The 26,597-nt window shown below is 36.8% G+C and overlaps 1 protein-coding gene across 2 annotated transcripts in view; it reads right to left on the reverse strand.

Moving 5' to 3' along the window:
* LOC149783667 (perforin-like protein 1) overlaps positions 1-4,159 on the reverse strand; it is a 9,722-nt gene extending 5,563 nt beyond the window's left edge. Inside the window, exons 1-2 of one of the 2 annotated variants that reach the window (XM_089931912.1) lie at positions 3,956-4,159; positions 350-427 (exon numbers count right to left, since the gene is read on the reverse strand). The gene's annotated coding sequence lies outside the window, so the exon portion shown is untranslated. The remainder of the gene's footprint in view (positions 1-349; positions 428-3,955) is intronic. The other variant, XM_089931913.1, reaches the window with a different exon arrangement.
* Positions 4,160-26,597: the final 22,438 nt, after the last annotated feature.

Genomic DNA, 26,597 nt, shown 5'->3' on the forward strand with positions numbered 1-26,597 from the left:
TGTCCTTAAGCACCTCTAGACATGGTTCAACGACTTTGATTTTAAATACGTCATATAATTATGGTGTGAACTAAGCCGACAAGACAACCTTAAATTAAAGTTCTTTTGGCGATACTTTAGATTTATACATTTAAAACATTTTCAGGATCATGCTGCCATTTTTGGGCCAACATACATATAAAACCTAATATACGCTTATCACTTTCCTTACCAAAGTTCAAAATGTGTATTGTCTCTGTCTTCATGAATTAAATCACAATACTTTGTTCCTAATAAAAACCTCGTGTGTGTGGCTGTGTTTGTGTACGTATGTCTGTGTACAAATTCTACAAAATTTACAAATATTTACCTTTCCACGTAGGCTATGAAACAGACATGTATGATTGCCCTCACTCATTTAGTTTAGAAAAGATATCATTCCGGCAATCTGTTGAAAATACAATAGATTTAAAACAGTTCATAATTGTTGGATTAATTGTTAAGAATGACTAGTACCGAATACTAGATTTGATATACACTTTATTAGCACCGATTACTAGATTCAATACGCTTTATGTCGTGACTTAACACCAGATTCTAAACATATTAGGACGGAACAATAGATTCTGTATAATTTATTAGGACTGGATACTATATTCTATACAAACTTATTAGACCGAATACCGTATTCTATATAATTTATTAGGACTGAATCCATATATCCTATGCAACATATTAGGGCTGAATACTAGATTATATGCAATTTATTAGGACTGGATACTAGATTCTATACAACTTACTCGGACTCAATACCGTATTCTATATGACTTATGGGACTGAATCCCTAGACCTATACACTATATTAGGACTGGATACTAGATTCTACTCAAATTATTATGACTGAATACCGTATTCTATATAACTTATTTCGACTTACTGCTAGGTTCTACACAACCTATTAGGAGTGGATACCGGAGTCTATATAACATTTTAAGACCTAGTATTAGATTCTATGCAACTCCAGGACTGAAAACTAGATTATATGCAATTTATTAGGCCTGAATACCAGATTCTATGAAACGTATAGGACTGAATACTGGATTCTATGCAACTCCAGGACTGAAAACTAGATTATATGCAATTTATTAGGCCTGAATACCAGATTCTATGAAACGTATAGGACTGAATACTGGATTCTATGCAACTCCAGGACTGAAAACTAGATTATATCCAATTTATTAGGCCTGTATTATGTGCAATATACAGAACTGAATTCTAGTTTCTGTACATGTTTTTAAGATTGTTACGTATGTTTGATTTAATTTATATTTTATTTAATTTGTGTTTGATTTGATTTGGATGCTTGTGGGTTTTGGAATCTTTTTATTTTCTTTGCATGTCAATTTAATATAATTTTGTTTCGAAGGAATTTGATAGTTTCCATAAAATTCAGTTTGACCTGAATCTTTCCATAAATACCTATTAATAGAAACACTTGTTTCTATTTTTGACTTAGTTTCTGGCCTTGATTGAGGGTCAAGTTAACAACTTTTATTTTCGGAGTAAAAAGATTGGTTCTTATCAAGGACATATAGGGGCTACCTAATTTTTACATGATCACGTGATCCTTTATTTCGCAATTAGGCATTTCCAAAATTGCGAAATACTTAATATTAATAATGATATTCAGAGAGATCTCAGAGTTTTTAAAACACTTGGTGTCAAGTTGTTTTCTTCTTTCGTGACTAGTTTCGAGTTTTTGAGTTCTATGTTAATTTTTCTTCAGATTATTTGGACTCTAAAAGATTAATTCGTTTCTCTGGAGATATTGTATTCATATAGAATTCTTGAACAAGGACATTTCTTAAAATGTTTATTTTGATTTCCGAAACCGGTGGATTAATTATCGTGTTTCTGCAAGGAAATGAAAACTTCAACACATTACAGGTTACATTATACGTCATCGCCTTCCATCTTTTAGAACTTAAAATCATTACAACATTTTATTATTAGGACTTCTAAAATATTATTCGTGGATAATTCTTGGATTATTTTTAGATTTGATTCTTAAAACCGCAAGTTCATATTTTTTCATTTTTACAGTATTTTTCCAGGGAAATAAATTATTATATTTTTAAAGCTTGCTGTTTTCACTGTTTCTTGTGTTACTGTTTATTCGAGCCTAAACACGTAACATAATAAGAATGATTACTAGATTCTATACAATATATCAGAGCCTTCGCCTCGGATGGGAGGTCGAGGGTTCCTATCCCGGCCAAATCAAAACAAAGTCTTATAAAAATGGTACAAACATCTCACTCGCTTGGCTCTCAGCACTATGAGGTTAGTGTTAAGACTGATCGGCCTGGTATAAGGATATTGACTGGGTGGGACATGATACTATATGGCTGATTCTGACAAGGTTTGTGGAACCGATACACTGCGCATATTGTCTTATTAATTTGGATGTAGCATGCGTTTAAAAATGTCAGGTAAAGGCCATGTCTGTTTTCTAGGCAAATATAAAAAGTTGTCGTTGATTCTTGGAATTATCAACATACTTTATTTTCATTAAATTTAATTCCATGATATCACGTCATATTTTCACAGGTGTTCTAAACTAGAATACTGAATAAACATCATACTCGTTTGTGATATTCATGTAGGAAGTTACCAGTGTAAATATGAATAGTTTTAACCTTAATTATTGAGAGACCTATGTTTAAGACATTTTCGAAAAACAAACGATCGCGATTAAAATATGAATTAAGACGAAAAGGCAAAGCTACCCAAAACATGAAAGATTCCGACAGTCTGTACACGTAAACTACGGGTCCACCGACCTTTAATTATATTTATTATTAGGGGTTCTCTTTTTTGAGACATCACACAAGTAGCGGCAAACAAAAAATAAATAGAAAATTTGTTCGCCATACACGTTCTTTATTGTTAGCAAGGAATAGGATAACTCATTCTTAGCTATGCGCATCATTATTATTCACCATGGCAAACTGTCGACAAATATGTTCTCTGTAGTTAGGACATGATTTTCATGCTTGCTTATTGTGCTTTGGACCCGTCGGGTGGCCTAGTGGTTAGAGCGTCCGCCTCGGATGCGGGAGGTCGTGGGTTGGATCCTTGGCCGAGTCATACCAAAGACTTACAAAATGGTACTAACAGCTACCTCGCTTGGAGCTCAGCATTAAGAGGTTAGTGCTAGGACTGGTCGGCCTGGTGTCAGGATAATGTGACTGGGTGAGATATCATGCTACTTGTCTGTGGCATGATACCCCAGTACTAGATATCACTATAATCTGTCACACTGCAGACATCGTAGCGATATGAGTAATGTTTTTTACAGCTACGTTAAAGATCCATATCACACACACACACACACAGACACAGACAGACACACACACACACACACACACACATATTGTGCTTTGTTGACAGCATATTATGACACACGATGCATCTTTAGCATAATACAAAGGAAACGCTTGAACATTGGATATAAAAAATACTTTCCTTAAAGGCACGTTCAACATACCACTGGTAAGGTAGAATGTTGCTAATAGTGTATCCCAACATTTATACTGTTTGATTAGAAGCGTATCATCTGAGACGAACCTGAGTATTACTATATTTAATGTGGTCTAATTTAACCTTCAATAAACTCTTAATTATGCAGCCAAATGTAAATGTGGCTCAACATGAATATAAATATTCCTACAGCATATTAGGATCTGAGAACTCATCAATTGTGTTCTGTTCTATAATTAGGTGTTTACCATAAAACTCTTCCATGCACTAAAAAAGTAAAATGAAGACTAATCAGTCATACAATGAGGCCTGTTTTGGTAATTTTTTTTTTATAGTTTAATAATTAATCTAAGTCCGAAAACAAATTTTCTCCACAAGCTCCCATACATCCCCTGTACACAAATATACACATGCAGTTATTTCAGATACTTACATCAGACAAATGGAACAATATGAACTTCAATGATGGTCTCTGTTATTCCGAAGCTTTATTTAACTGCAGTACTCTTTAAATGTGATGGACGTCTGCTTCGGACATACCGGCATCCTATCGAAATTCAATATGACTTTATAAAGCTGTTGTTTAAATACCTATCGCTCTATGTAAGTGTCAGTTTCTCGAGTGTATTTAAGTGTTACATCTGTAATTCTTAGATAAACAATAAACCCAGGTTGAAAGTGCAGAGGAGGATATATACACAGCTAAAGTTCAACAACGTAAGAATTAGAGGTTAATTCATGTATGGATGGGATGTCTTGCTAACTCTGACGCATATATAACACACTACAAGTGTCTTATATTAAGTTATCAACAGTAACAGAGATATTCCTTTAGTCATGTATATACCAAGTATACCAGCAAGCTCAACAACTTATTGACATGCACGTTATGTCTTTGAATATGCCTTTCTTGAATTTGGTTGCAGCACAGTTAAAAATATAACCATTTACGAAGTTTACAACCGTGCGAATTAGACAAAAATCATGTAGACATTTAAAGGTAAGGTTTTTGCGTTATCAAGATTTAACAAAAAATTATATCATATAATTTGGGTATTGCAGATAAAATCTATGCATATAAGTTCCTTTGTCATGCAGGTTGTTAACTGGGGTTAGAAGCTGCTTACTTGTTTTTAAACATTTACTTAGATGCATTACCGTAATGACAAGCCAATATAGTATGAGATGACTGTAACACAATAATCTTATAATACATCTTACAGACAAACCAAGACAACATGAGATAAATGTGGCATAGAACATATTACAGATAAGCAAATATAGTATTAGCTGAGTGTGGCACACGACATCTCGCAGTCAGATTAATACAGATTGAGACGAGTGTAGCACATTAAATCGTACTGACCAGCAAATGCAGTATGAGATGATAGTGACACAGGGTATCTTGCAGGCAAACCAGCACAGAGCGATATGAATGCGTCACGTTACATTTCACAGTATATATTACAGATAGGTCAATACTTTACTAAATGAATGTGGCGAGGAATATTTTATAGGTAAGCCAATATAGCATTAGTGTGGCATAGTAGCATTTTACGGATAAGCCAATAAAACAAGATATGAGTGCTGCACAGGACATCTTAAAGACAAGCCAATGCAGCATGAAATGAGTGTAGGACAGTACAAGATACAGGTTAACCAATACAGTATTAGCGTTTAAAGCCAAGTTCATCTTAAAAAACAAGCCAGCGCAACAAAAGATTAGTGATGGACAGAAGATCCTACTGACAAGCTGATAAATGTTTATATATGTGTGCCACAGGGCAGCCTAGAGATACGCCAATACGGTATGAGATATGCGTGTCACAGCAAAACATTTAAATAAGCCACTTATGAGAGTGACCCAGTACACTCTGCAGACAAACCCATACAATATCACTCAGGAAATTCTGTATACATGTTAATACAGTATGAGATGATTGTAATACACGAATTCTTGCGGAAAAGCCATTACATTATGAGATGAGTGTGGCACAGTAAATGTTACAGATAGGCCATCTTGGTAGGAGATTAGTGTAGCAAGGTACTTTTATGAAGATAGGCCAATACAGTATGGGATGAATGTGGTAAAGGATATCTGGCAGGAAAGTCAATATATTAGGAAATAAGTGGGAGACAGTACATCTTATTTTTAAGCCAATGCAGTATGAGATGAGGTTGGGAGAGTACATTGCAGCGGTGTGAATTTTGGAAGACGATTATTGTGCTATACATGAAGTGAATCTTGTTGTGATCAGCGTGACACGTAACAACAAACATTGACGTATCGGCTAGGCTGGCAATAAATCGCTGCCTGCAAAGGACGTGACACTCTTATTTATGGGTATGATTGATTTTTTATTAGGAACTGCTCAGATAACGGTTAGAGATAAAGATTAGACGATGTTAATACTGAGTTAAGTAGCGGGAAATGTCAAACCTTTAAATAATTCTGAGCCAATGTTCGTGCCAGTTTGAAATGAGTGCCGTAAAATTAGTTTTTCAATAATAGGTCTTAACAAAGGTGGAGTAGAGAAAATTATTTTAGCTTCGACTGGCGTGTTAAATTTTTGGCGGTTAAATGAAGTTACTCCTGATTGGCTAAGTTACAATAGTAGTTGTACTTCCCAGATGAAATTCAATGTTTAAAGTATTCTATCCCGAACGTTTTGGCAGTCCAAGTTCTCCGTGGAAGGGGAAGAAGGACTCTGAGGAAAAATAGCAAGTATTTTTTCTCCTTAAAATTTTGTCCAAGGAAGGGGTGTATGGAAGTGAGAGATACGGAAAGATATATTGGACTTCATAGAAAAGAGAGCGAGTATCAGAAAGCACAAGTTTTGTCTTAATCACCATGATATGTTCATTATTATAAGTGTGTTATTATTTGCTGTATTTATTGTTTTAAATTCATACTACATTTTTTATTGCCTTCAGAAGTTAATTGCGACATTTATTTGTTTTGAATGTTTTATGACTCATGCATTCTAAGAATGTCATCCTGTATTTCAATGATATGAATTTGTTTAAATTTCCTTGTTTAGATGTAAAAGGAATCTTGTATCCTGAGAATTCCATGCGTTACTTCTGATGCAAATTGTGTGAATATGTGAATATATATGTCTTAAATAATCTGTATCATATATGCTAATAATTTATGTTACTATGTCTATGTCAATGAATTGGTACTTAGCAAATAATGTGGTTAAGACAAGACTCCATCAATTCAGTTGTGAATTCTTTTAATCGGGAAATCGGCAAATGCCGATTGGCATTGTTCAGTTAGTAATTTATAGCCCAGAGTAGGACGTAATATTTCATTAAAGAGGTCTAGTTACGTCATATTTGAACTAGGAATGTTGAGTAGTCGCTAGGAAAAAGATCTTAATTTTATGGTTAACAGGGTTGAGTGTTTCATCTGTCAGTTGCGAACTGATCAATATTAGCCTTAGTTCTGTTGAGTTACGATAAGACGATATCATACATACAAAGAGTGGAGGATATTGTTTAACCTCAGAAAGAAAAACATAACAAATATTTAGGTTGTGTTTTATTTATTTGAAGGAAACAATAGCTCCATAGGTACACCAACACAAGAGTGAAAGAGAGTGAACAGCCAGGTTACGGTTGATGACTCGGAAGAGGCTTGATAGATAGAGAGAAAAGGAACAGTAATATGGTTACTCTGACCTGTCACCAACATTAAATTTGGCAGGACCGTAAGCAACCGGGTTGTGCCGGCACGCCGAGCAATGAGTTCGATCATTTACACGATTCTATGATGAAATTTGGTTTATCGGTATTACAGAAAGTCTAACTGAATTTCTTTTAAATTTGGTAATTTTATTTAGAAGAGAAAGTAGATCATTAAAATGTCATATTCATTTACCAAAAAAATGTACCTAGTCACGTAGGCCATTAACTTGATCCTGGACAAAGGACAATTACAACACGAATGGCTGGAGAAGAAAAGGCACTTAAAAATACGTACAACTACTAAAATAGTATCCTCAGTATCATATTGTATAATAAGACGTTTATTTGCTTTTGTAATCAGCAATTAAATAATTATTTGAAATTATAGGAATATTGAGAGTGGGAAATTAGCATTATCTTGTACAACAAATTCACGTCACCATATTTTTCTGAATAAAATGTTGAGATTCTCATCATGTTAAATGTTGTCTCCCATATGTATCTTGGGCGCGTGAGTGTGTGCCTGTGTGTGTAAATTAAATATGTATAGACGTGTCAGTAGTTATCCCTCATACCATTACGTAAAATATAATTTTGTTTCGTAATCACTTATCCTAAAGCAAATTCGAATTCTATCTATTCATCAAAAGAAGTCCTTCATGAAAGTGTCATTCAATTCTTTATAACTCTTATTATCATTTCTGTTTAAGCTGAGCAACATTAGATACACTTAGGCTTCTTTTCTTAACGATTTTCCCAATCAAAATAACGGACTTCAAATTCTTTGAATGAATAGTTAAGTTGGTAAATATTTCATAATGAACCCATTTTCAGTCACCTGCTACCCTGAAACTATTACCTTACTACTTCCCTTTTCCAGTGAAGCATAAACTGAACCACTCTAGCATGCTCTATTTAATTCCCACCCAAACAGAATTTATCTCCGAGAAGCCTTTCAGCAAATTTATGTATGCAAACCAAACCAACCATTACTGCCAGAAAAGAGCAACATTATCAGAGGAAATTCGTGTTTCTCGTATACAAGGTCAATAAGAGGTGGTTTTGTAGCATATTCTATAGATCGGTAAGCTGAGGCAACTGACAACTGTCTTGTAAAAATGATCAAATATATATTGTCTCTCGTGGGTTAGGCCAAAACCAACTTAAATAGTCTTCATTCCATGCTTTGTGCAACTTTGAACTGGCCCTCACTAGAAAGGCTAGTATTCAGGGCTAAAACACTGGTACATGGAAGTAAAGCTTATTAAGCACTTATCAGAAGTCTTTACCACAGTCCAAAATTCAGCGGGCTTCATCTATAATGTTGAATACTTTTGTCAGTTCATGGAAAAATGGGGCCAGAAGCATTTTTCCGTCTTGTTGTTGATGTTAAGTTAATGATGGGTGTAAACAAAGGAGTATTGTCCAGATATCCTGTTGCTTTGATTGTCATTCTCATTCCTAATGTTTATTGCTGTCTCGGCTGTAATGGATGTTGCACATGATGCGTGTAATTTAAGTTGATGACAAAATAACAGTAAGTAAAATCACTACCAAACATAAAGACTTGGTTTCCGGATACCTTACAACATTTTCCTGGTAAGAAATCGTAAGTTACTTATTTATCATAGCCATGATACAAGATAGGGTCATATACCTTCTGATAAAGTGCCTTTAGTTCTTTAATAAATGATCCAAATCATTCCCTGATGCTGGCTTTGGCAGCCTTACTATAATGTATCGATGAACAGTAAAGGTAAGAGAAAGGATGTGGTGTTAAGACTCTGTGGTCTTCAACTATGTAACAGAAAAGGGTGAAAACCAAAAAGTTTTGTAAAATTCAACAAATAATTTTTTCCTTGAAAAAAAGTGAATTTGTTTAATATAAAACTTACAATATTTTGAATAAAATCCCAAACAGTCCTAGAAGTTCTATTACAAGTAAAAAATATTGAGTATTCCTAATGAATTCCAGTGGTGTTTTGAATGAATCCCAATATTGAATGTGCTGATACACCAGTAGTCTCGAATGTGCGCATATGCATACAGCCTTGATGTATCACGATGATATAATCAAAAATGTCCTTGAATTAATTCGCAATGATTGCAAAATAGTGCAAGAAGTATTAATAAGCACTTTGTAATTCCAGTGAAAAATTTATACAAATAAGTGCTCTCAAAAAAATATGAACACAACAATACAAATGATTCCACATCAGCTGTTATGGCAGAAATGAGTCATTCCCATATAATCAACCTTAAATTATAAAAACCTAAGATACAATTTGAAAACTACAGTGAGGGTCAACAGTTCATTCCCAGAACATTCTATGTTATAAAGAATCTTAAATAGTTCCCTACTGCTCTGTCATCTTAATGGAAATTTCCATCAAACTGTAAACAAAATTTGCTTATAGAAGCTTTTACGGTCATAATCAAGGTTGTATCCAGAACTCAAACCTAGTAAAAAAGTTTATCCTACGTGACATTAGATATGTAGGACCAACTGCAACCCTTAATTATGATTAAAGATCAATCGCACACAATATATATATATATATATATTCTTATGTTACATGTTAAAGCTCTAATAAACAGTAACAAAGAATGAGTGAGAGGAACAAGCTTTGAAAAAGTTAATAAATAATTTTTTCCCTGAAAAAAAATGTTAAAATGAAAAATTAAGATCCTACAGTTTTTACGGTCTTAAGAATCAAATCCAAAGGTAATCCAAGAATAATCCACGAATTAAATTTTAGAAGTCCTAATAATGAAATAATCTAATGAATTCAAGTTCGAGTCCCAATGAAAAATCCAAAATGGAAGGCGATGACGTACACTGTAGTCAGTATAGATCTGATGTGTTTACAATTCTTTGTCAACTATAGAAAATAATATTCCGGTGTTTGAATTCCGAATAAAATTTAAAGAAATGTCTTTGTCCAAGAATTCTGTATGAGCACTTAAATATTTCCAGGAAAACGAATTAATCTTTTGGAATCCAAAATAATTTGAATAAAAATAAAAATGTAACTCCAAACTGGTCACAAGAAAAAGAACACCTTGAAATCAAGTGTTTTTAAGCCTAAAATGAGAAATATCTCTCTAAACATCACTATTAAATGTATCTACTGCGCAATTTCGGAAAAACCAGAATTGCGAAATAGAGGCTGTTTAAATAAGTTGTTTACTTTTCTCAGTGATTTCTGAATCAAGATAAGGAACTAGCTCAAAAATAGAAAGAGTGTTTCTATTATTAGGTGTTTATGAAAAGAGTCAGGTGAAACTGAATTTTCTGAAAAAAATGCTAATCAAGTAAACAAGATTACATTACTTTGACATTTAATGAAATTATAATAAAAATATTTTAAAACTAATAAACAATTTAATTAAATCAAATATAAAATAAATTAAATATACATAACAATATATATATATATATATATATATATATATATATATATATATATATATATATATATATATATATATATATATATATATATATATATAACATACAGTCGTGAGTAAAAGTTAACGTACAATACAAATTAAATATATATAACAATTGATATCTAACTTCTTATGTTCCTCATGTACTGTAGTTTTATCTCATGAGATGAAAGTCATTTACCTATCAGTATCTAGCTAAAGATTAGGTTACTAAATTAGCTTTGACAGTTACTAGGTTGAATATTTCGCACTATATGATATTAATAACAATTATTCATTATTATTATCATCATCATCATCATCATCATCATCATCATCGTTACCAACCTCGTTATTGGCAGCAACAAATAATGTATCATTGGTACTCAGGAACGTTATTAGCGAAGTTACATTTTTTTATTTGATATGTGTGAATCTATTGATATTGACCCTCTAACAACTGGGATTAGTTTTGATGTGTTTGTGTGAGTACTGATTTTGACCCTGCAACAACATGGATCTGTTTCTTGATGTGTGTCAGAGTAGTAATATTGACCCTCTAACAACATGGATAGGTGTCGCGATGTGTGTGAGAGTACTAATATTGACCCTAATAACGACTGGGATATGTGTCTTGTTGTGTCTGAGGGTACTGTTATGGGCCCTCTAACAAATAGGATGAGTCGATGTGTGTGACTATAACGAGACTTTCAGTTGAGACATGTTTTGTACAACTTATGTTGATAGAAGATGAATGATAAGCATATGAAATTTAATTTCTTTGGTGCCCTTGTTTACGAGCGGAACGTAAAACCCAACGTAATGACCAATTTTGTCATTATTCCAAGAATTAAACTTAATATGGAGTGTCCGTGGAAAAAGGTGGGGTTTCCTAAATATAAAAGTATCATAAGATTGAGGGTCAAATTGTTGTCACTATCGTATGATGAACCCAAGTGGTTTGTGTGTATTTTTTGACATGTTGCTCAGAGAGGAAAGCTGTAAATGGCCTAGCTCGGGCTTAAACAATGAAACTCATTAAAGGACTTCCTTTTCAAACCTAAATTGTTTTTTTCTTCTGCGTAACGACAACACTATGTCCCAAAATATCGCCACGAGTATATGCCTGATCGGCAAAATTTTACAGTAAATCGTACCATGTCAATCATTCCAACCAGTTTGCTGGATTCTACCATTCGGTACCCCTTGACAGGGTCTTGAGTCCTCAACGAGTACCTTGATGCACTCTAAATATACTATTAAAATGGAGATTAAATTGGTTGCCCCATTATTGATGACGGAATTTACATAGCAATATCTAATTAAAAATTAAATTTATTATGCAAAATCCTTAGATAGAAATCGAAATTTTATATTTTAAAATTTTTTCGATGATATTTTAGAAATTGTTAAAGCATGCAAAGCATGATACATGCAAAGCTGACATTGTTGACGATAGTCATGTATGACACGTTCTTTGTTAGCATTAATGATTTGAAAATAAAATGGGATAGTATATTCGGAGAACTGCATGGTACCAAACTTTGCATTTCTGCATTGCTGACCTTAGTTTGCATAACATTCTATCTAACTGGCGATTTAATAAAGTTTCTGCATCTGTGTCGCGAATATGCTGTTGTTGATAAAGGTAAAACTAGGTACCAAAGATAGCAATGAAAGTAATAAAATCGCGATAAGGTACAGAATATTTCTCTCGTTATTGTAAACTTCTTGAGCTAAATAGTGACGTACGCACAACAAAATATTATCTCAGACAAATATAGCATCACATGGCAGTACATTATTCTTACACAGACCATGTCTGTATAAGATAGGGGAGAACCGTTTTGTCAGCTGTTCGCGTTGCACTTAAGAGTTAAGGGAAGTGCTGACAACCTGCTTGAAATAAATGGAATCACACACCATGAGGTGAGCGATTCGTACTCAAATTAGGGAGTAACGCTTGTCAGTTTTTTTGTTAGGTATACTAGGTTTTATTTTTTATCATTATCCAATCATATTTCTATGATTTTCCTTGTGAAAAAACGATGGTTCATCATATGTTAGCTTATAATGGAAAGTAAAATACTTACTTTTTAATAGACAATAAACCAGAATAATATTCGAAGAAATGGAGACTCGTTTCTTAACGTAATATAACTTGCAGAATTGCACCAGGACTTATTACATAAAGATTAAAATGTGTTCCATTTATTATTAATAATAATCAAGTGAAGCAATATCGGAGACAATTTTTGAAAACTATTCGAACCTATATTCTAAATTTATCTGAACTTCTCTTCGTTGATTATTGCTTAAATATGCTTTTGATTCTGATACATGGATTTTCATTCACTAAGATTACAATTTTTAAATTTTGAGGTAATTTCAAAAAATGTAACAAGCTATTTAACAGATGTACATCAATGAAGATCTATGGTGTGCATCTTAGTTTTATGTTAGAAATGGCTTCAAAAAAAGATCCTGGGGTCAGCATTGGGTCTGATTCATGTGTATTCAAAGTTCTGGCTTGTTCATAAATATTAAACACGTTTAAGTAATCTGGATTGGAAGTAGAACAGAGAGTAATATTACTATAATAAAAATACCACCATAAAAATAAAAAAAAAATAATAGCTTATCGACTTAATCATTTGTTGATGAGTTTAAAAAAGAAAAACATCCGTCTCGTTATGTATTCTGAGATTTAGATTCTCTACCTGAATACATATGTTTGGAGTGAGGTTCAATGGAATGGAGTGGGATTCAATGAAATGGCATATTAACTACCTTTTCCGAAACACTGAAAATCATTTCCTTTTTGGAATAAAGTTTCTTTAAAGAGTAGTTCATTGCCAGTACAAGTTTGGAACGTATGATGTTTTCAGAGTGAACAATATGATATATATATACTCTAGACCAAATGCTCGCTAAAACTTTATTGAGTCGATAAAAACGAATTCAATCACGCGTACAATTTTTATGTATCAAAGATTGGCACAATACAAGTTTCCAATTCAAATCTTTATTACATTTCAGTAATTGTTTGCTTTTTATGGGGAGTCGATATTAGAAAGATATTCTCAAACCGAGTAATTATCCAATTTCTGGGAACTAATGTCATAATGTAAAACATTCTTAAGACTATGGTAGCACGAATTAGTTCCGTAAAATCCATCAAAGTAGACCAACCGAGCAAGTGTGAGATTAGGGTTTCGTGAGTATAGTGATGATTTTATTAACCTGTTTCTATTGGAGTGGAACAAATAAATTTACAAATGTGGATATATATCTTACTTATCATATATGATTCATACCAAGAAATAAAACAAGTTACATTTTTTGTAAGAAATGTATTCAGCTAAATCAAAGTGCACAAGGAAACACTAAATGGCAACATTATAAACATTTGAAAGAAAGAAGCAAAAAAACAAAAGGATATTAAATTTAAACGACCCTTCCAAATAAATTAATAATAATAATAATAATAATAATAATAATAATAATAATAATAAATAAATGAATGAACGAACGAACGAACGAACGAATAAATGAATGAATGAATGATTGAATGAATGAATGAATGAATGAATGAATGAATGAATGAATGAATGAATGAATGAAAAATCTCCAAATCAAGGAATATTCCTTTTTATTTGCTACTCTATCCATAACAAAACGATATGTGGTCACATTCAGGCACAAATCTTTGGCTAGAAAAAAATACTTTATTTCAAACCAATTATTTTAATGATTTGTTAGTATTGCAATCAACCTTGTTATAAGAAAAATCACTCCATTATTGATGACCAATGTTTTACAATGAATGTAAGCAACATCTTTCTTGCTACGCGACGATGGGAATGCCTTCGTCATTCTACGCTTGCGCATGACGAGAAATGGTCTAGCCTCGGGCCTGATATGTACGTAGGTATGGACTGATGAATAATAATGTAGTAACACGTACACTAAGCAATATCCGGTCGAGGGAAGACTCAGTGTATTAATAGGTGTTACGTAGACTGATACGTCAATGTGTTTAATTGTCTATAATTTCATGTATGTACGGATGGATGGATGGATGCATGCATGCATGCATGTATGTATGCATGTACTATATTTATATATCCATAAAATTATTTATAAAGACATGGGTGACAGAACTGATCGTTGTACATTTATGCAAGATAGATAGATAGATAGATAGATAGATAGAAAAGGAAGGAAGTAAAGTTTTAAAGCTTATAAGTTCCGTTCCATTGTATAATTACAAGAGACATAGACTTTTAACTTAGAAGAGAGAGAGAGAGGTCGCCAAAAATACGATTAGTTGTAGAAGATGCATTAAAGATAAATTAACATCTCAATTAGTGCGTGATTAAATCGATGAGATTAAACATTATTAATTCTTAGTGTGTCTCATTTAGTCCGGTAAATCAACCCCCCCCCCAAATCTGTGTTGATACTGATGGACGTTATGTACGTGTATGACATGTACATCAATGTGTGCAGCAAATAATTTTGCTTTTGATTGATTTATCGACCTATGTGTCATATCGCTACGATGCTTACAGTGTGGCAGTTGATAGTGATGTCTAGCACTGGGTATCATGCCTCAGACATGTAGCATGATGCCCCACCCAATAACATTGTCCTGACACCAGGCCGATCAGTCCTAAAACTGGCCTCTTAATGCTGTGCGCCAAGAGAGGCAGTTGCTAGTGCCATTTATATAAGTCTTTGGTATGACTCGGCAGGGGTTCAAACCCATGACCTCCCGCATCCGAGGTGGACGCTCTAGCCACTAAATCGGTTCATTTGTGTTAGAAATGATTCAATTACTTTTGGTACTGATATATTTTATTATGTGGCATATATTTCATCTTCAAACACTTGAGTATTAGTCAGTACTAATTGAATGTAATGAGAGTACTCGGAAAATGGATCTTTTCTCACGATAGTGTACATTCTGCATATTCAAAAAGGAAATGATAATCGTTTTAAATATGAAATCAACGAGAGCAGGAAGGGGGCACGACATGGTTTGCTCTCAATGAATCTTAATTTAGAATATTTCGTTTTTGTCTTTATCGTGCTAATAAAACGGAAGCTAAACAGCTGGTGACTGAAATGAAACTCTTCATTACATTGTTCATTGACGGGAAGATTCATAGATGACCAGTGTCGTTTGAGTAGATGTGAAATAAAAGTAAAATATGTTTATGCACTCTAATATAAATAATCATTAGCTATTTATAACCTTGTACATCCTACACGTTAATTAAAAATCAATTTGAAAAAAGATACTAAAATGATGTGCTGACTAATTGCATTTCAGATAGACCCGACACGTTATTAGCAGCAGAGGGGGCGAATCCGACATTTTGTCCAATCGTTATTTGGCTTAATTAATACTTTCTGCAACTCAACGATCTAGTGTCGTCAGCGCCTGGTAAAAAAAAACGACGTCGTCGTCGGGGGATCGTCCAATCGTCATTTGGTTTAATTAACACCTTCTGCGCGTCGATCCCCAGCGTCGTCAGCGTCCGGTAAGCACATCGACGACCGCGTCGATGTCATTGCCCCCTCTGCTGCTAAGGAGTTATTTACAATGAAGATCCTCATGATTTTACAAACAGAGTGATCACTAACTCCTCCTCTTGTAGATCAATTAGGTTATTTGACTGATCGGTAAGTCTAAAATTAATTCTCGTTAAAAACCGATCATGGCATCGCATATAGACCGGATTAATTGGACTCTCAACGATTAAAAATCCCGGAGGGGCTGTTGGTGAAAATGAATAAAGGATATACCCCTGTTGAGCTTGATTTGATTGCTTGGTATCTACCTGGTAACTCCCTTCGATAACATCGCACACTAGATTGATTGCTATCACCGATGCGATATTTACGTTGTACGGGGCAATATTCCTACCATCATCCCCGTTATCGTGTCTGAGGATATGAGTTGATGGACTGAGAAAATCATTAAGAGACTTTCTTAGTTCTGGCGCGTTGTATCCTGGAAACCTAAAATCGGGTAAATCGGCTTCTGCGATATTATACTCGGTTAGGAATCGTTGTTTATTATCATCGCTGCTATCGGATATTACTTTAACGATTCGTTCATTGATATATTCCATGTCTGATATAAGTTGATTTAACACCTCAACGTGTTTTTGTGCTTTTGTTTCCCGTAGCTGTTCTAGTTGTGATTGGTAAATACGATTAATCTCGATAAAAAAACTATCGATATCATTTAAATTAACTCTGACAATGACGAGCGATTCAGGAGTTTCCTTATACGGAAAATACCATTCAATGGTATTCCTGTCTTGAAACATAAACTCGCTGGGTAATAACGCGTTTTTCATAATAGACAATTTATCTCGATAACTGGGATTAATCTCATGATACGATTGCTTGTCCGCGGCGATTTCATGAGGTGGATTCTTAGGCCATCCTAGTATGGTTCTTATTGAACTGTTATAAATATCAACCATATACCCCGGTGTGCTTATTTCAATCGTCGACGATAACGTCGGTTCATGAACCGTAATAGCGATTTTTGATTCCTTTCCTGTGATCGATTTTATCCTGCGTTGAAATTCTTTATTGATTTGTTCTATTTGGTATGACCCAGTTGGTATTGTAACCTCCTCCCAGTCTGGGGTCCCATCGGGTTTATTTGTCCGTGCAAAAACCAGCGAGTTATTAGGTTGTTGTCCGTTAAATGCGTCCGCTCGGATATTAGGCCAACTGTGATATACTCGCAATTTTGCCAGCGCTATTTCCTTCACTGGAACCGGCGATGGGAAGTTCACACTGAATTCGGGTTTCGTTGACGTTATCGATATCATATTTGTTTGTACCGGAGTGGTGTTCTCCGCGATCCGTTGAAGCAACTGAAACCCTTCGGGGTTCAGCGACATTATTATTATTTGTTGTTTTTAGTGTTTAATATTAATAACCAGAGCCCATTGAAGTGGTTCCGGCTTCCAGTTGAAAATCCTCGATTTTTGACATCGCGGAGCTGTACAACTGGACCATCGTGGAGAATTCAACATCGGATACGAACAAATTATCAATCGACAACGAGATCAACCCGGATAATTTCGAGTACGCGTCGGATACTATTTGATGTTTTACTGTATACTCGTTGAGTTTTTTCTGAAAACACGATGATATCTTCCTAGTGATTGCGTTGGCGACTCCAGCAACTGTTGTTATTGCGGAGATAGCGATTGGAACAGCGATCGGGGCTATCGTGGTCACCGTGGATAAAATAACACCGGTACCGGCTACTATACCCGACACCGAGTACACGACCGCGTCGATGGCGTTTATTTTTCGGCGGTATTTTTTTATTTTTGCACGGTATTGTTCGGAAAGCGTTTTCAAGTTCGCGGAGAATTCTTTTGCGGTATCGAATCGATATTGATGTGACGTCGGTGATACCTCTGATTCAATTACCCTGGTGGTCATTTTTATTTTAAAAGAGCTAGTGTTTTTAATTAATTAGATTCGCTACAAATTCCACATACCATGTGATGTTTGCCCCGGCTAGATTTCCATCAACGGCATAAATTGTAAACTGTTCAGTTGCGTTCCTGTCTATAATTGTTGATATTGTATTGTTAAACCCGGATCAACTCGACGATAATATATTAAACTGCATCATTGAAACCAGTGTCAATCGATAAATGCCCTTAACAGTTGCGGTAATATTTACTGTATTCTGTGTAGGAGTCCAATCAAATGATCCATGCCGAATTGTGTATACTGTGTTGATGATGTTCTCATAAGGGGTTTTTATTTTTTCGAATTGCTCTGCTACTCTCGGTAGTCCGTCTTTAATCGCTTCAACATCAGTTCTGATTATTTCTATTCTCCGCAAATTTGCGTCTATATTATTCTTGTTCGCTGCAACATTAGTTTTGATTGTTTCTATTTCCCGTGTATTCTCGGTCATACTTTTTTTGTTCGCTGCAACATCAAGTTTGATTGTTCCTATTTCATATGTATGCACGTCTATACCTTTTTTGTTCGCTGCAACATCAGTTTTGATTATTCCTATTCCCCGCCAATACGCGTCTATATTTTTTTGTTCGCTTCAATATCAGTTTTGATTGTTCCTATTTCCTGTGTATGCGCGTCTACACTCTTTTTGTTCGCTTCAATATCAGTTTTGATTGTTCCTATTTCCTGTGTATGCGCGTCTGCACCCTTTTTGTTCGCTTCAATATTAGTTTTGATTGTCATTATGTCCTGTGTGTTCCTGTTCGTATTACCCGCGATCATTACAATCTCATTTCTGATTGATTCTATTCTCCGTCCATGCGAGTCTACATTATTTGTGATCGTTGCAATATTAGCGCTGATTATTCCTATTTCACGTTCATGCGCGCCTACATACCATTTGTTCTCTGCAACATTAATTCTGATTATTTCTATTTCCCGTCCATACGCAGTGATATCATTTATAGTTGTTGTAATCTCATCCGGCCTGGTATTTTTTTTACCAAAGAATTTATCAAAGTTGTCATCGATCCTGTTAACATTTTTCCGTAACGAGATAAATTGGCCCGACAGCGTTGCAAAATCCAAAATAGCACCCATTATTGTTGCAAGATTCGGTTCGGTTACCGTCGGGGTCCCAAAAAAACTAGCGGTAGTGAGTTGTATATCGGTGATAGATTTTTTCACCTCGGTGATAGATTTTTTCACCTGCGCGTCAAGTTCGGTCACCGATTTATCCAACCTTATAAAACCGTCTTTGACTAATGTTATCGCCGATGCATGTTCACCCGGTTTGAGTCGTCCTTCGCCGGTATACAGCGCGATAGTGTCCTCGGCGGCATCACGCCGTCGTGTTAAAACGTCATCCAGCGACACATTACTGGATTTCAATTTACCCTGGCGGTCTTGAAATACAACTATTTCGCCCGGGTCAACACTTGTCAGATTCAACGTATCAGCGATTTCATCCTCAATTAGTTTTTTTATGTCATCGGTGGCGGGCGCTTCCGTGGATCCTTTCAGCGCCGAAACCGGTCGTCCCCAAATATCAATCATCGTTATTGTAAAAAAAAACAGCGTTTCTAATTAACCCGCCGGGCCCCTACGACCCCACTAGTGTATTCGTTTACAACCACATGAGGTGGTTTCCGCGATGATGAAATCGCCGCGAGTACGTTCAATACCTCACGGCCACATATCGGTGGGTCGCTTAATCGCTGTGTTGGCAGAGTGGAATAAAAAACCGGGGCTGGACACGCCCGGATATACCGCATGAACTCGTTTGGCGGGGCTAACCCGTATGAATCAAAATAGACGATCGCGCGCGGATCAATCGCGTACGCAACCCAATGAGTTCCCGCTCCGGAGGACCCATCGAAGTTAATTATGCCGGTTTCAATATTCCTTGGTGCCGCCGGTAATTGATCCCTCATAAAAACACCCCTGAAGTTTTTTTATCGCTAGCGCGTTTGCTGCGTCTATTAAATCAAAATTAGACATTGGAGTCATAGACTCTTGAGTTAATAAACGGTTCCCGGTAGTCTTAGACCCTTTCCCGAGTACCATGAATACGGGGTTCCCGGTAGTCTTAGACCCTTTCCGGCCACGGGTCGTTTTTTTTTGTAGCCTTTCCCGGTTGCCTTCTTCAATGCCATCCCCGCCGCGGTACCAACGGCCCCCAACGCCGCCGCCTTGGCCACTGCTGGTGCGGCCGCGGCAATCAACGCCGGAATCGCGGCTAACAGCGGAAATATCCCACCGGTCTTTTCCATGTTTTTAATTGCTGCGGCTGAAAAATCTATTTGAACACCCTTTTTATTCTTCATCGCATCATTGAAATGTTTTATTTGACGCGCCGTCAACGATATCTTATGATTACCACCTGCCATCTGTGACGGCTTCAGCGTTATTGTGGTCCCGCATTGTTTAGCCGACTTTGATCGTAATTTCTTGACTTGACCATCAGTCAACTCTACACTGACAACACTATACGACATTTTATTGTAAACGCGTTTGTGCTTTCAATTACATGTTTTCCACTGGCTCATCAACGATTCTCATTCGTCCACCAACGCCTTCTAGCAGCATTGATTTATCGCTGAGAATGACAGCAACCGCTCTATAATTGGCACCAGCCGGGGCTATACGAGCTCGGAAGTGTATATCAACGACGGATTGTCTCGTTAAATCAAGATGTTCCAGCGAAAAATAATAAATCGGATACAGGTTTTTAAAATCAAATTGTGATATTTGCAAACCAGTGTCGACGTTTTGATCACGACCCATATATGACAGCAATCGATGATACACACGTGCGATATGGTTGTCGCCGTAATTAAGCTGTATATCCTCGGATGGTTCCTGTTGTCCGTTTATTCTCAGCGAAACATCCCTGACTCCTAATTGATCAAATATCATATGGCTGTGTTCTTGACTGCCCAATCGTTGCCTATTCTGTAGCGCTATGAATATATGACGCGGGGCTGAAACACCCTGTTTTGATGCCAGGTGCCATGTAAACGTATCGGCGACGTTATCCTCTTTAGCATCAGTTGTTACCGCTAGCCAACTCAACAACGATTTTCCTCCCTGTTCCATAAATGCTAACAATCGTGCTTCCGTGGTAACTGATGGAGTCAACACCGGCATCCACAATGCCATTTTAGTTAAAATGACTTTACCGGCAGCGACGCCAGCAGCACGCCATATTGCATTGTTATCATCGCCCCTTCGCGTCAGCGCGATTGTATGCTTAGCCCCATAGATAACCTTCCTGACATTTCTGCAGAATCCAAATATGTGATGGAGTGGAATCGCGCATGAAAACTGTCGGCGTGGTCTTTTCAGCATCACTATTCGTGCTGCGAATCCCATATTGTAATCATTGTTGATACTCTTTATAATATTGAAATTAGCGCCTGGTCTTGCTCTGCGGTCTGGGTTATTTGCTTCAGCCTGTGGGTCAACTACGGTATCTCTTTCCGACAGCACGTTGATGTACTGAAGATGATCAGCGTTATTAGTGGTGTCCTTCGCAAACATCATAGATGGGCCCGCCGATTTTGTATAATCATCCGAGTATCTCGCTAACCCAATTATCGTCGTTGCAACACCAACCTCGCGTTCTATTGATTCAATTTCTCGCCCGTCAATAAGATATCTGGCGCTCTCAAATAACGCCATGATACCGTTGTTAACGAAGCCAACTCGAACACGATCGTCATCTGCGTATGGTGCATTATCGGCAGCATTTGTCACGAGTTCTCCCTCAATTTCGATAAACGCTTCACACGGCAGAAAGTATTTACTGGTATCTTGGACTTGAAGTTCAATTCGCGATCGTAGGTCAGGTTGCGCTGCATAATAAGAATAATATTGATAATCGCGGACAGAATCGTCCCTGCGCACTGGGGCGTCCATATCAAACGCGGGATCAGCGGTACGCGCAAACATTTTATTATTTATCATGTTGATGTTTTCAATTGCGATTTTTTCGTCGTAAATTCTTTGAATTCTGTTTAAGACCACTTCCCGCTATCGCGTTAATGATCGCGTTGGTTGACATATCGGCGGATGACTGAGCCGCCAACGACTCTAATTTTTCTTCCATGGCGTCATTTATTACTTTACTGACATTCGCAGGCATCACTGTCGTTGATGGCATCACCGGTGGTTTCTGTTTTTTCTCCTCACCAACGACATTAGTTTGTCCCGCGCAGCTGAAAGCGCCTTTCCGGCAACATCTCCAATAGCACTAATACCCTTATCACGAATAACATCAATAGCCTTCATTCCTAATTGTTTGGCTAACGGCGCTACTTTTGGAGCCATTCTTGTAAATAACCCCGCAATGGTGCTACCGAGACCATCTCCATAGTACGAGCGGTAATAAGGCAATCGCGAGTTTACCACGTAGACGAGTACTGGTTTATCATGGTTGTAGTGTATGATCATCCTTATTAAAAACACCAGTTTTCCAATTAATCATCCACGAGTTCGTCTATGAGCGTTCGATATGCATTAATGTCCATGATACCGCCTGCAAATAACCGCTTGCAAATATCAGCGGCCTCATTGATTATTTCCGGAGAGTTATTTCCGGCTCGTTTTCCTCCAATTAGTACCTCTAGCCGTGATATATCACTGAGAACACTACCAGGACAGGTAACGCCGTAGGATTCTTTACCAACAGAGTATCCTTTTCCTTTTTTTGGTGTTCTAATCTTAACTTCCTTGTGGAATGCGTCGTAATCGGCATTACCACGATGTGGTAATGTGTCTCTATGTTTACTTGCTAAATACACTATTCTTGCCCAATCCTTTAACGTCTTTATATTTTTCTCGTAACCGCTATTGATATGCTCCTTATCTCGTGTGCTCTTAGCAAAATTGTTGGCAGCAAAATTAATTAATTCTTCCCTGTTGCTGAAGCCTCTAATTTGATCTATTGTGCTCTTCTTGAGTACAATACGGGGTATATTCCCCTCTTTCTCTTTTTCTTCCGGTATTTCTTCCGGTATTTCTTCTTCTGGTTCTTTCGCAGTAGCACCTGGTTCTTCCTCGTCGGCCATTGTAACATAAGGTTCTTGTGGTTCCGTTATAGCGAGTGGTGGCGGCCTCCGTGTTGTAGCAGCCGCTATTTTTGCAGGGAGTGTTTCTAAAGACCTTTTTGTTTGTTTTGTCTCTGCCGCTATCTTTTCAAGCGCATCGAGGACGGGTACAGTTGCCGCCGTAACATCATTAGTCGCTTTAGTTACCGGGGCAAATAACTGTTCACTTCCAACAGCAAAATCAGTTTGCATTTGTTGTCGCGTTTGAAGTTTCTCTCTCACTCTGTCTCGTAACGGTATAAACTTTATAAGCGCTGCTAGCCGCTCTCTGGCTAGCCGAGTAGTAAGTGATTCACCTACCATTATTGTAAATTGATCCGCAATTTTAAATAAAATTTTCTAATTTTCCGCCGAGTCTTTCCATGGTGGCAGAAATATATCGTGTCATTGTGTACATCACATATATATAATGTTACATTGGTATGCCGACTTCGTCACGCGACGTGGGCACAGGTAACTTCAAGCTGAGGCTCCCCACAGGTGTTTCGTCTATGATCCTCCTAATGTTTTTAATCTTACTAGAGATCTCGCGGCGTTTTTCATAAAGCTGCCCGAGTTTTTTTCGTATTGTTTCAACGGCAGTGAATAACCCAATGAATACGCTTACGTCATTGCCATACAGGTTCTCATTAATTGTATGTTGTAATCGTTTTATAAAAGAATACTCGCGGGCTAGCGTAAAACGCCCCTGCTTCGATTGCTCGTTTATAACCTCATAATCGGATAATATTTCCTCGCTGTTGAGCCTATCAGATAATACAATTCCTTGATTTTTAATTTTGAAATCTCAGTTAATATATTATTGATGTCTTGGGGATCCATATTCTTATAAACATCTTATTTCTAATATCAAAAATTTTAATAAAATTTAAGTTTAAAGTTTAAAGTTTAATAAAATTATTGGGGGTCAAAAATGACCCCGTTTTTGTATGGACAGTACAATGCTGTAAATCTCCACTCGAGTGTTGTGGCAGATTGCAGGCATATACATGGACAGTACAATGCCGTAAATCTCCACTCGAGTGTTGTGGCAGATTGCAGGCATACATGGACGGGGGCGTGGTTTGCACTCAACCGAACCAAAACGCAACCCATAAAAATCAATCATGGTTGCGTAGTTGGAAAAAACCAACCGCGCACACTATGAATGATAGTGTGGGCTGCGTTTTGGTTCGTTTTGAACTTCAAGGAAGGGGGCTTTATCCCCTCCCCCCCAATTATATAGAAAAAAAAACATCTGACCGTTTCCCGCCAGGCAATTGCCCGCTGCGAGGCGCGAACCCGTAAATTGTTGACTCGAGTTTCATAGTCAAACATGTTTGCATTGGACTACGGACGCACCTAACAAATAACGAATTTTTTAAAAATATAAGCACGTGGTGCGTTCCAGGTGAACGCGCATAGGTAACTCATTTACATTGAAACAGACGACTATTTGCAAATCACGTGACAGCATAACTCTATCATGGCGACTTCGTCATACCCTCACGAGTTATCCCCCTTCAGATATGAAAATCGAATTCTATGTCCGTTTTTACTTTAGAAAGCTGTTTGATATACTCGTTCTGCAACAAATCGTACTGAGGCGCTACAAATGTCAAAATATTTTCCTGCCTCATTCATTGACTGAAATATTTTTTCCTCGTGCGTTGACGTATCAAATGATTTGACGCCCCTTGCTGCTTTTGAGTACTTAACAGTCTGGCCTTTTTTAATATTTTCACTCTGAGAGATAGCTTGCAGATTACACAGTCTGTTATTTTGATAATTAGAATCAATGTGATCAATAACGAGACTATCTTTGATCAATCCGTGGAAACATTCATAGATGATTCTGTGACAGAGATATTTTTTCCCTCCAGCAGTAAACATTAAATACCCGTGATTGTTTTTCCATCCAACTGGTTTTTTTAGTCTGCGGTTTCTAACAATGCCGTCGCGAGATGCCTCGTAATTGACGAGCAGGGGATGCGGCTGAAATTCTTGGTCCATTTATATAATAATACTACTTGTCTAATTTATTATTTGGTTTAATTATAAATCTTTCAACATAGTCTTGGGGGGTTTTGATGACGGAGTCAGCGGTGGGGTCAATGACGGCGTTTTTAATTCGTTTGTCAAAATAGCGTTTTAGTTCCCTGTATCGCTTTCCGCCACAATTAATACACAACTGCGATTTTCCTCTTACACCAACGTGGCAAACCAAGCACGGGAGGGGGCCAAGAGAACCATTACGAACGCTTTGTAAATGATACCCGCAGAATTCACCTCTACATGATTTATTGCACGGGGTTGTCGACCCAATCATCAACCATTTGCATTTATTCATTATACTATATTCTTTTATTTAAATACTTGTTTTAATTATATGGATGAGTTCGAGAGATTAGCGGCAATTAAGCCCTGGAAAAATATTAAATTCAATCTTGACAGAGTCCTCAAGGACGTACCAAAAGCGTTAATAAACGATAAAACCCTGTTGAGTAAAATACGCGATTGTATCAATGAATTCAAGCGTGATGGTGCATCTCATAGTTGGTCAACATTTCGAATTGATGGTGTTGTTGATGCTACCATGAACGACAACCGCGCAGCAACGATGATATCACAACTTGACGGTAAAAAGTATTTCTTCAGAGTAAAATTCATTGTCCCGGTGGAATCAGGTGATTGGATCATACGTGATAAATTTGAACCAGTTCTCAGCGACAAGAAAACAGTCATTGTCAGCCGCGACTCCAAGCCGGGGTTGTTAACCGGAATTGACAAACCATACTATGAACGAGCATATCCTGAAACAGCAGTTGTTTATGGAATATACCCGTTAAATAATAAACCTGATATCGGAAAACTGAAACCAATGAAACAGTCAACGGGGATAAATTGTGTAGCAGAACGAATAATAGAGCATTTTACAAATGCGTGTCGAGGAAACAAATTGACTGATTTACGACGTAGTAAAATCAACCAGTGGGAACTAACCGTAAAAGAGCGTGGAGCAACCATCAGCGACATAGCGAGATTAGAAACATCGCTGAGATTTCCAATAACCGTTACAACGATAACCGGTGAAGTATTATACGAATCAAAGTATAAATCAAATGGAGCCCCAATCAAAATTATTGATCATAACGAACACGCATGGACGCCCGCGATCACAGTGTTTCCACGGGATAGAACAGTAAAGTATATCCCGGGGGAATTCCTGGAAGAGAACGGTTTTCTCGCGGAGAGGAAACTATTTGATGCTATTGCTTGTTTGTGTAAAAACGACCCTGTATCAGTGTGGTTACTTCGCAGCGCTGATACCTTTAATCAGTT

The sequence above is a fragment of the Sinohyriopsis cumingii genome, chromosome 14 (assembly GCF_028554795.1).
Source record: "Sinohyriopsis cumingii isolate HCF-2022 chromosome 14, ASM2855479v2, whole genome shotgun sequence".
Classification (NCBI taxonomy): Eukaryota; Metazoa; Mollusca; class Bivalvia; order Unionida; family Unionidae; genus Sinohyriopsis; species Sinohyriopsis cumingii.